Source organism: Muntiacus reevesi, chromosome 6, assembly GCF_963930625.1.
Source record: "Muntiacus reevesi chromosome 6, mMunRee1.1, whole genome shotgun sequence".
Lineage (NCBI taxonomy): Eukaryota > Metazoa > Chordata > Mammalia > Artiodactyla > Cervidae > Muntiacus > Muntiacus reevesi.
The window spans coordinates 77,652,442-77,663,138 of NC_089254.1; positions in this window are offsets into that span (position 1 = coordinate 77,652,442).

The following is a 10,697-nucleotide window of genomic DNA, read 5'->3' on the forward strand; positions in this document are numbered from 1 at the left end:
TTTCAGGATTAAGATCAGAACCTGATTTTCAAGACAATCTGACAGACACTGCAAAACTGATCTTTGAAAATCCAAAACCATAAATGGTATCCATTGATTTGGTGGCTTTGTGGAGTTAACGTTTGCATTTGGCCACTTTCTAAACTTAAGTTCATTAGTTGGTGTACTCTAACTTTTCAAAACAAATTTACAGGAATACTTTGTATTATTAAAATAGGTATATTTTTCAAGGTTCAAATCTAACGTTAAGCTTGAAAGGTAGAAGAGTCTTGAGAAATGTTTAACAACAGAATACATATTATTATGTATATTATAGCATTTTAATTGTATCATTGCTTGAAAATTAAATAAAATGAACTTCAAGTAAGAAGAGAGAAAAAACCAACTTGCAACATATTTAAAGAAAGCTTTAGGAGGAAAGAACTAAGGATTGAAATCTCATGAACTTCTAATTAAGAGTTGCCCCACAAAATAAAGATTTACATACACACACACACACACACCCCCTTAAATGTGCATCCCCAAAGGAAAAAAACTGCACCCACTGGGTAGCCCTCCTAGGAACTGACGACAAGGAAGGTCCTCCCAGACAAGATTAAAATGCACAGAGCGCGCTTGACACCCTTCTCTGCCCGCGGAGACGCGGACACACCCGGGTATTGGTGCAGCCACCCCAGATCCGACGCCGCTCGCGCGCGGGTCGCCACCTCCGGCCGCGCAGGGGAGGCGGGGACAGCGCCCCCCACCCCCGCGCCCGGAAATCAGGGCCGGGGGCGCCGTGAGACCCGCGAGGGCTGCGCCAAACTTGCCCAAAGCCTGCGGGCTCGCAGAAGCCAGGTGGGGTGCGGCCGCTCCGGGCGTCGCCTTCATGGGACAGGAGGACACAGACACGCCGACAGGCAAACAGGGCGCGCGGCGGCACCGGGAAAGTTGCGGAGAACCGGCTGAGCCCAGTGGGGGATGGGCCGCCGCCCCCACCTCTGCCGCGCAGCCGGGGTCCTCTCGTTGCCACCTCCCTGCAGGCTCAACCTTCCCCTGGGATGGAAACTTCTGGACAGTTTGGCTGGGTTTGGGGTGGGGGACAGGTTACTGAGGCCGAAGACCCCCTTTGAAGCTCCAGGTTGGCGCAGAGACAATTGTTTGCTTAACGCTCCGGTTATTTAGGGACCTTCCGACCTGTGTTAATTACCGTAATTCCTCTCCGTCGCGGAGGGAGCTCTGAGCCAGGCAGACACTTGACATTGTGTTCACTAAGGCCTTAACAACTCAGTGAGGCAGGGACAGTTATTCCCATTTTACAGATGAGCACAAAAAGACACAGCTCCTCAAGATTAACAGGGACATGATTTACACCTGCGCCGAGTCCAAAGAAGGAGCTTTTCACATGAACCCAGAGAGTGGCGTAACCGGTTACCGTATGTACAGTACAGGCTCATTCAACAAATATTTATGGAACCTGTGCTGTGTGCCACTGTTTAGTGCTGGAGATACAGCAAAACGTAGTTCCTCAAGGGTCTCACATTCTGGTGTTAGTACAGAAACTTGTCAGATAATCACAGGAATTTTAAATTATTCTGAGAGTGATGGAAGAGGGCAAAACCGCACTAGCAAAACCTGTATCAAAAAGATTGACCTAGTCGTGGGTGTGTAGGTTGAGCAAAGGGGAATTAAGCAACTAACTTGAAATAAACTAAAGTTGAAAAAAATCTCAGAGAAAGGGAGAAAGGGCATGATGAAACATTCTCTGCAGAAGAAATGTGCAAAAGGTGATGGAGGATTGTGGCATACTGGAGGAGCTTTAAGCAGGCTTTCTACCTTGATTGGATCACAGACTGGAAGGGAAAGGAAGACTGGAAGCGAAGAACAGAAGCACTTAGGGTCTCAGGTATGGAAGATTCTTTACCTGAGCCAGGAGCACTGTGAAGGCACTGAGAATATTTTAGCAATGTCTCACACTTTAATTTTGAAAGATGTCTCTGGCAATAGTGTGGAAAGTTAGAGCTGGGGCTGGGATAATTAAAGTGGATTTGGTGAGACTAATTAGTTATAGGGCGGTGGTGCTGGTGTTGCAGGGAACTACATGATTTCAAGATGAGAGATAAAATTCACAGAACTTGATGACTGACTGATGGTGGAACTTGAAGGAACAAGAGATATCTTATTGCACAAAATGTACAGTGGGTGATGCCATTTGCTGAGCTAGGGAATCAGAAGGAAAAGCAGGTTGGAGAAGGACGGTAAGGATTATACTTCTAGTTTTAAGTTTTGGGGGGGGTTTTGTTTTGTTTTTTCTGGTGTGCCATGAAGCATGTGGGTCTTAGTTCCTGGAGCAGGGATTGAACCTGTGCCCCCTGCATGGGGAGCGTGGAGTCCTAACCATTTGACCACAAGGGAAGTTCCCTGGATCATAATTTTAGTTTGAGATTTATTTTCGCTACAATCTTCAGGTTAAGAATGATTATCCCCCTTTTTCTGGTGAAAAGTCTAGGGAGTTGAGAGATGAAGCTACTTGACCATGGTCAGGCAGCAGAAGGGAAGGTTCATCTGGGGAAAATCCAGGTTCTTGACACCTGCATTAGACTGCTTTGGAATGAATCGGTGGGTCTGGGTTGCCCAGCAGATTAAAATTGTCCTACCAGGAAACCAAGGTAAAATTGATAACTAGAACTGTTCTTAGGAGTCCCCACAATGACTAGTCTCCAGATGACATGAAAGGCATCTTTGGTGTAAAAGATTGGTTGAGATGCCCAACCAATAAAGACCTTGCCCAAATAAAAACCAGAGGGCAGAGCTTCAGGCCTAGCATGGCAAGAAAAGAAGAATGTAAAAATAAAAAGTTAGTTTTGAGTTATTCAATTAAAAGCTTCTGTTAATGTTTAGTCACTAAGTCCTGTCCAACTCTGTCCAACTACAGACCCCATGGACCAGGCTCCTCTGTACATGGGATATCCCAGGCAAAATACTGGGGTGGGTTTTCATTTCCTTCTCCAAGGACCCACCTGACCCAGTAATCAAACCTGTGTCCCCTGCATTACAGGCAGATTCTTTGCCCCTGAGCCACCTGGGAAGCCCCAACAGCTTCTATTTAGCATAAACAGTAAGATCTCCTGGTAGGTCCTTGAAAAGGTCAATTTTCATTCCAATCCCAAAGAAAGGCAATGCCAAGAATGTTCAAATTACTGCACAATTGCAGTCATCTCACACACTAACAAAGTAATGTTCAAAATTCTCCAAGCTAGGCTTCAACATTATGTGAACCAAGAACTTCCAGATACTCAAGCTGGATTTAGAAAAGGCGGAAGAACCAGAGATCAAATTGTCAACATCCACTGGATCATAGAAAACGCAAGATAATTCTGGAAAAACATCAACTTCGGCTTCACTGACTACGCTAAAGCCTTTGTGTGGATCACAACAAACTGGAAAATTCTTAAAGAGATGAGAGTACCAGACCAGCTTACCTGTCTCCTGAGAAATCTGTATGCAGATCAAGAAGTAACAGAACGAGGCATAGAACAACAGACTGGTTCTAAATTGGGAAATGAGTACATCAAGGCTGTATATTGTCACCCTGCTTATTTTAACTTACATGCAGAGTACGAAATGCCAGCCTGGAGGAAGCACAAGCTAGAGTCAAGATTGCTGGGAGAAACATCAATAACCTCAGAGAGGGCTTCCCTCATAGCTCAGTAGGTAAAGAATCTACATGGAATGCAGATCTGGGTTTGATTCCTGGGTTGGGAAGATCCCCTGGAGAAGGAAATGGAAACCCACTCCAGTATTCTTGCCTGGAGAACCCCATAGATAAGAGGGCCTGGCAGGCTACAGTTCATGGGGTCGCAATCATTGGACACGACTTAGCGACTAAACCACCACCAGCACCACATGCAGATGACACCACCCTTATGGCAGAAAGCAAAGAGAAACTGGGGAAACTTGATGAAAGTGAAAGAGGAGAGTGAAAAAGCTAGCTTAAAACTCAACATTCAAAAAACTAAAATCATGGCATCCAGTCCCATCACTTCATGGAAAATAGATGGGGAAACAATGGGAACAGTGACAGACTTTATTTTTGGGGGCTCCAAAATCACCACAAATGGTGACTACAGCCATGAAATTAAAAGATGCTTGCACCTTGGAAGAAAAGCTATGACCAACCTAGACAACATGTTAAAAAGCACAGACATTACTTTGCCAACAAAAGTCCAACTTGTCATAGCTATGGTTTTTCCAGTAGTCATGTATGGATGTCAGAGCTGGACCATAAAGAAAGCTGAGCACTGAAGAATTGATGCTTTTGAACTGTGGTGTTGGAGAAGACTCTAGGGAGTCCCTTGGACTGCAAGGAGATCCAGTCAATCTTAAAGGAAATCAGTCCTGAATATTCATTGGAAGGTTTGATGCTGAAGCTCCAATACTTTGGCCACCTGATGCAAAGAACTGATTCACTGGAAAAGACCCTCCTTGATGCTGGGAAAGATTGAAGGCAAGAGGAGAAGGGGATATCAGAGGATGAGATGGTTGGATGGCATTACCAACTTGATGGACATGAGTTTGAACAAGCTCCAGGAGTTGGTGATGGACAGGGAAGCCTGGCATCCTTCAGTCCATGGGGTCGCAAAGAGTCGGACACGACTAAGCTACTGAAGTGAATTGAACTGAACTGGGAGGTACTCTGGGTAATATAGAGACTTGAATAAGGTCTGCTTCTTGACATTCAAAGATTCTTAATTTAGCAGATAACAAACTTATATGTAAATGACTTAAATACAGCACAAATTGCTGTTTAAAAAATAAACTAAATGCATAGGGAAGTTTATCACTGGGGATTGTTTGATTCTATTTGGTGGAAGATGCTTACAGTTTTAGGTACCATAACATACAGATTTGGGTCAGAATCTCCTCCAGCCATTACCTCTGACTGGGTGTGGTCTTCAGAAAGTGGCCACTCCTCTGTGTTTTGAGTTTCTCTTCTCGTAACTCCTTAAGGGCACTGTAAGAATGTGGGGAGATAATGTTCTTGAGAGCTTATTGAGTTATATTCTCAGCAAATTGAGTTATTACCCAGCAAATGTTAGTTATTTTCCCACATGGAAGGAATATAGGAAGGCAGGAAAGAGGAATTCTTCACCACCATGAAGATGGTGGGAGGATTTTGATTATTATATAAACAAAGGGCATTTTCTATTTGGGGCAAAGGGAAGAACATGAGAAAAACCATCTGTTCCTCTGTCAGTGCAGGTGTCAGATGCTTTTAATGTTAAAACAATGGAAAACAAATGGAGAGGGGCAGAAAGTATTTCAGTTAATTTTTATTCACAGGTTCACAAACAAATTTAGGAAAGAAAATTCCTGAAGTGAAATGTTCATCGTTACCATCACCTCTTCTACTTTCCCCTCTCCCCACCAAATTTTCAGAAAATGATACTTTTTCAGTCCTGTGAGACCCCCTTCTTGCATCACAGATCATCTAGACATGACCATTTCCCAACAGCCCCAACAGCTGATACCATCTGGTATTTAAGACAACAACAGGTCACCACAAATCAGACTCAGTCTCCAACTTCTCAGGAAATGAAATAGAGATGTCCAAATTTCTTTTTTTTAAATTGAAGTATAGTTGATGTACAATATTATATATGTTCCAGGTGTACAATATAGTGATTCATAATTTTTAAGGTTGTGTATAGTTATTATAAAACATTTATAGTTATTATAAAATATTGCCTATATTTCCTAATATGTCCTTAATTTCTTAATGACTAAAATCCTAAGGATACTGAGAGTTAAATACTCTACAGGGAATCAACATAAAATAGTTTTCGTCATCTGTCAATAAATCTTCTGCAGTATTTAAAGGGAGAAGAGAATAATATAGCTGAGGTCTGCAAGAATCAGGAGAAGAAAACATTCAAAAAATCAAAAAGAAGAATCCACTCCTACTCAGTCTATTTCCACTGATGCCATCACAACATGCTGGTTTACTTCAATTCTTTACTACCTTCCTTTTCTCTCTGTTAAGACTTGTTCTTTCTCTGGCTAATTGTTTCTACATTTGTTACAGTTTTAATTTTTTTGTTTGTTTGTTTCTGTCCTACTCTTTGCTTTTTATTCTTCTGCTTTCTGGTCTGAATGTTTCTCCACTATTAATAGTTTATTTTTTCACCAGATCCCCTACCTCTCATTCTTGCTACATGTCCACATGACTTCAATCTTCTTCCTAGAGTATGAATCATGATAGAGCATCCTCTAGAGTATGCCTCACCATGCAGCTGTTTCAGGATTTTCAGGGCTGATGTAGGAACCAGGATAACAGGTAGACAAGAGATAGTACAGGGGAGTTAGATATACATAGTCAAGGTATCTCATGGACTTTCTTTGTAGTCTTTAGTTCACTCTCCTTTGATTCATCTTGTACCTCTTTTTCAAGGTCAGGTTTTCCTGAAATTTCATTTGGTACCAACAGCCTTTGAAATGAGCCATTCCCTTCTCTCTTTGCACCATCCCCCTAATATCACATTTTTGCCTCCACTTTTAAGTTTTGTAGATAATTTCTCTGGAATAGTGTTTTCAATCATTTTCCCTAAGCACTCTCAACATTAGATGAATTTTACTTCCACAGGTCCTTGGCAGTACAGCTATTCTGTACCCTGGGATCTTTTGTTGTTATTTTCATATTTCTGGGGAAATTGAGGACAGGAAAAATACCAAAAGCAGAATGAGTATTTTTGAAAGAGAACAAAAGGAAGAGGGAAACCTATACAACAAGACCTAGGGAATACAGGATCCAGAGTGCTTTGGCTTGCTGAGCCAAACACCATCAGTCATGAGGACATGTAATTTTTTTTTTTTTTTTCTCTTTTTACAACATAGCTTGGAATCATTATTTTTCCCTGAGAGACAATGACAAGATTTTGCCTTTAAACTGAATAGCTAAGAAGTTCAACACCTTGTTGTCTGGGCAAGAATGGCCCCTGAATATACTGATGTACTATCAGAACTTCAACATTGTTACCTTTTCTACCAAGTGACCATCCTCGATTAAAACAGAAAAATCCAGGCGAGGGAGCCAAGATCCTTTCATTTCCATTTTCCCCTTTCATGAAATGCTTTGGTTACAGTTATGCATTTTGGTCTTCCAGAATATATTTCTTCTGCCTGAACATCCTTGAAAAAAGAGCATTAGAATGCTCTTGGATTTCACTGTACTATCTGCGGTTTTGGTGTCTGAGCCCAATGCTAGCACAAAGTTTCTCATGAAAATTTTCCATGGTGGTGCAAACACACACTTTGTTTCCTTATAGCAACAATGCACTAAGGGGACTTTTTCCTCTTTACTTCATGACTATAACTCCACATGTATGAAAAAGCTAAATACAACTGTCAATTTATTCTGAATATCAATAGGTTCACAGAATTTTATTAAAGTATTTTATTCACCTGACTTTTATTGATTGATTGATTATATTTTTCGGCAATATCACACAGTATGTGGGATTTTAGTTCCCTCACCAGGGATGAAAGCCACACCTCCTGCAGTAGACGCATAGAAGAATCTTAACCGCTGGAGCTCCAGGGAAGTCCTGATTCACAGCATTTTAACCCAAACCTGGTCCCACTTTCTCAAAGACAAGCACTTTTAAAATGATATCTGCAAAGAACTGGTTTTATTAAAAGAACTTCACACATAGCTCTAACTTTGGAAGACCCATTTCTATTCTGGCTTTCTCTGTCATCATCAATAACCATAACCATAATAAAAATAGGAAACATGGAGAGGGAGTCTCAAGGTATAATTCAGTCTGAGGACTCTGGAGGGTCCCTGAGACCCTTCTTGGGGGTCCACAAGGTCAAAAATTTTCACAGGGTAATAAAATGAGATTTGCCTTTTTTACTCTCATTTTCCCAGGGGAGCACGTGGAATTTTCCCAAGGCTTCCTGATGTGTGATTTATAGCAGGTTGGATGCAAAAGCAGGTATGGTTCCAAGTCTCTCATAGTAAGCCAGATGCTTCCCAGGTGAACAAAAATCTAAAGTAATGCCACTCTTCTCACTAATTTTGGGGGGAAAATGCTGTTATTTTCTCATTTAAAAATTGTTATCATGTAGTTATTTTAAATGACCTCATAAATAAACCTTTTTAAGGTTTCTTGGCTTTAATTTCTAATGTAGTAAATATTGATAAATATAACCTGTAAACACAAGTTGTGTGTGTGTGGGGGGGTGCTAAACAATTTTATAATAATGTCAAGAGGTCCTAAGATTAAAAAGTTTGAGAATGGCAGACATAATACAGTGTTTACTATATGCCATGTACTGCCTTAAAACACTTTATACACATTAACACATTTAATCCTCACATTGACCCTAGAAGGTAAATATTTTTATCTTGACTTTACAAATAATGACACTGATTGCAATATTTTATTGGCTATTATATCTTCTTTGGGAAAATGTCTATTCAGGTCTTTTGTCCATTTTTAAATTGGTTTAGTTTTTTGTCAAAATTCTTTATGTATTCTGGATATCAACCTTTTATTACATCTATCATTTGCAAATATTTTTCTCATTCTTCAGTTTGTCTTTTGAGAATCTTTGCATTTATACTAGTCAATTAAATTCTGCAATTCAATAGCAAAAAAAAAATAGTCCAATTTAAAATGAGCAAAGGACCTGAATAGACATTTTTTTCTGCAAAGAATATATATGAATGGCCGACAAGTACATGATAAGGTGTCAGCATCACTAATCATAAGGGAGATGCAAATGAAAACCGCAATAAGATATCACATCAGGTCCATTAGAATGGTTTTCATCAAAAAGACAAGAGATAAATGCTGGTGAGGATGAGGAGAAAAGGGAAATTTTGTGCTCTGTTGATGCAGCCACAGTGGAAAACAGTATGGAGATTCCTCAAAAATTGAAAATAGAACTACCACATGATGGAGCAATTCTACTTCTGGGAATATATCTGGAGGAAATTAAAACATGATTTTGAAGAAATATTTGTATCCCCATGTTCATTATTTACAGTAACCAAGATATTAAAGCAACCTAAGTGTCTATCAGTGGATGAACAAATATCTGGGTTTTACTATAGAATACTCTAGCCAAGAAAGCAGAAAGGGTTTAACAAAACAAGCCTGGTGGGGAGGATGTTTGTTGAAATTGGACAGTAACTTACTCAGAAGTTCCTTGTATTCTTTGATTTTGTATATTTCTGCAATTTTTCCTAATAAAAAGTAACAAAAGCAAAGTCTCTTAGCAAAGCACCAAATTTAAATAAAGACTAAAACTTTTCAAATAGGTATATGAAAATGGTCACCTACAAAAGAGTTTTATTCTGAAATGTTAAATGGCAAGAGATCATGGGGAAATAAATGTCTATAATGTTGAAGAAAATCTAATGTAACTTACCCAATAGAGAGATAAAAGCCAATAAAATATAATCCATTTAATAGGAAACAAGAAAGAAATAAAATATGAAAGAAGCACAATGTAAGTATAAAGCAAAATATTCAAGTGTGGAAATAAACTTGTATATTGAAAAGTTTCAAACACAAATCAAGCAATGTGGGAGGAAATTGGAGCTACTTGCATTATGATGAGAATATAATTTGGAGAATTTTAATACTTTGTCAAATTGAAGAATTGAAGATGTGTATTGACCCTCAAATTGACCCTCTTGTAGAAATCTACTCTGGAGAAAATCTTATATCCTTATGTGTTTAAGGAAACATATAAACATATATTTATTCCATAACCACTTACAAATATAAAAGACATAGAAAATCTCCAGTAGAAGAATAGACAAATTGAGGTATATGTATACTATGGAATGCTATACAACAGTTTAATTGACCAAAATAGATCAACATGGAAAACTTTTTAAAAGGTAGTATTCAGCTGAAAAAGAAAAAAGTTGCAATTTTAATGCATGTAACATCATCTAGACCATGTGAATTTTAAAAGCATAAAATAACATTATATCTTATTAATACATTCATTGTAGTAAAGGTATAAAATCATGCATAGAAAGGAAACACACCAAATTAAAGAATGTGATTATGTTAGGGAACAGGATTAGAAAGGGATGGGAGTGGGTTTAGCTGTATTTACAATTCTTTTACTGTAAGATATGCTTGAAAGAACAACCAAAAATGCAATGAATTTTGTCTGTCTCTTCAATTTTTCATAGCTCTACTGGTTTCATTTTACTTCTTACTCTTCTGTCAAATACTCTTTGATGTTTTCATAGCATTCATGTTCCTTGCAATTTCCTTAAGATACTAGTACTGTCAAAAATTATCTTTTCTTATTTCTCCAAAAAAGTACCTTTAATCGGCGGTTGGCAATCTACATTCTCAAAGTTTGTTATTGCATACCTTTGTAGGATGATTGCTTGGCTTCCACAAGAATTTATATAATTTTTGGTTTGTTCACGTTGAAATGGGGCCATTTCCATCCACGAACTTTCCATTTTCTTTATCTCCAGTTTTTCATCAAATAATTGAAAATGAAAATAGTGTGTGGGACTTCCCTGGACATCCAGCAGTTAAGTTTTCCTTTCCAACATGTGTGGCCAGGGGAGAAGGGAGCTCAGGTGCCATTGCTGGTTGGGGAACTAAGATCCCACTTGCTGTGAGGCAAAAAAAAAAAAAAATGTGTAAACTCTCAATATCTCTCCACCATCATAT